At 32.5% G+C, this 203-nt stretch overlaps 1 protein-coding gene across 1 annotated transcript in view; it reads left to right on the forward strand.

Moving 5' to 3' along the window:
• The window catches only part of cirop (ciliated left-right organizer metallopeptidase), a 5538-nt gene that overhangs the window by 1502 nt on the left and 3833 nt on the right, over positions 1-203 (forward strand). The gene's annotated exons all lie outside the window — the stretch shown is intronic.

The following is a 203-nucleotide window of genomic DNA, read 5'->3' on the forward strand; positions in this document are numbered from 1 at the left end:
AACAAAAAGTGTTTCTCGAGCCGGTTTCTCAAACTTACCTACCCCACCTTTAAGTAGCCTAATATGTAAACAAGGCTTTACAGTCTAAATTGATAATAAACACCAATACATATAATTAATTATCAATTCGATAGATCAACATATGAGGCAGCAGTAAAATAAATAAAAATACAAAATTGGATGATTGCATTGGGAAATGCGCC

The sequence above is a fragment of the Notothenia coriiceps genome, unplaced genomic scaffold, assembly GCF_000735185.1.
Source record: "Notothenia coriiceps isolate Sejong01 unplaced genomic scaffold, NC01 NC01_scaffold00000339, whole genome shotgun sequence".
Taxonomy (NCBI): Eukaryota; Metazoa; Chordata; class Actinopteri; order Perciformes; family Nototheniidae; genus Notothenia; species Notothenia coriiceps.